Source organism: Arachis stenosperma, chromosome 7, assembly GCF_014773155.1.
Source record: "Arachis stenosperma cultivar V10309 chromosome 7, arast.V10309.gnm1.PFL2, whole genome shotgun sequence".
Lineage (NCBI taxonomy): Eukaryota > Viridiplantae > Streptophyta > Magnoliopsida > Fabales > Fabaceae > Arachis > Arachis stenosperma.
Window position 1 is genome coordinate 6,435,236 of NC_080383.1, and position 863 is coordinate 6,436,098.

The 863-nt window shown below is 33.6% G+C and overlaps 1 non-coding gene across 1 annotated transcript; it reads left to right on the forward strand.

The window, feature by feature from the left end:
- Positions 1–779: 779 nt before the first annotated feature.
- TRNAL-CAA (transfer RNA leucine (anticodon CAA)) lies at positions 780–863 on the forward strand. The gene has a single exon. It is a non-coding gene; the product is annotated as a tRNA-Leu (tRNA).

Sequence of the window (863 nt, forward strand, 5' to 3'; positions counted from 1 at the left end):
CTATTTGTGATGCTGTGCTCTGTTGTCTCATCTATTTGGACCCTGTTTCTGCTAATTACCATAATACAAACCAAATAGGATTGTAAGGATTATCATCTGGGTAATGATTGGTGTATTGTGTTAAAAATTATACTATTGAATTATCCTGGTGCATGACAAGTTTGATGAACTTGAATTAACAAATAGTGGTGCTTTTCACTTCCCGCCTTTGGGGTTCAACAATTAATTATTGGAGACAATAAAGCTATTTTTGATGGGTTCCTTTCAATCTTTAATTTGTTGCAGATTGTCAGGTTTCCGGGAAACATGTGAAACAGATGCTAGGGAAAAAGTATTCAGTAATCAGTACTATGGCACTTAAAACATTTACTGTTTTGGTTAACTGAACAAAGGACCAAATTAGATTCAATTATGAATGCTCCCAAAAGAGCAATTCTGCAATTAACACAGTGCAAGTTCAATGCGAATCTAACTTCTTTAGAATGAAGTCATGCAAGATTGCTAGTATTCAATACAAGTATTGATATTTTCACACCTGAAAAGGGGCTCCATAGATAAAGACAATGTTATATTTGAAGGTTCAAAACAAAAGCTCAATCGGTTAATTTTAGTTTTTCTTTTATCCAATTTTTTTAAAAAAAATCTATGTGGTTTCAACAATTTCAATGAAAAGTTAGTTAGTAATTGCAGGTTCCATTGGTATAGGTTATATAATTTTATTGACACGTAATTTAGTATATTTATATATTAAGAAAAATTACAACATAAAAACCAACAAGGTCAGGATGGCCGAGTGGTCTAAGGCGCCAGACTCAAGTTCTGGTCCTCTAACGAGGGCGTGGGTTCAAATCCCACTTCTGACA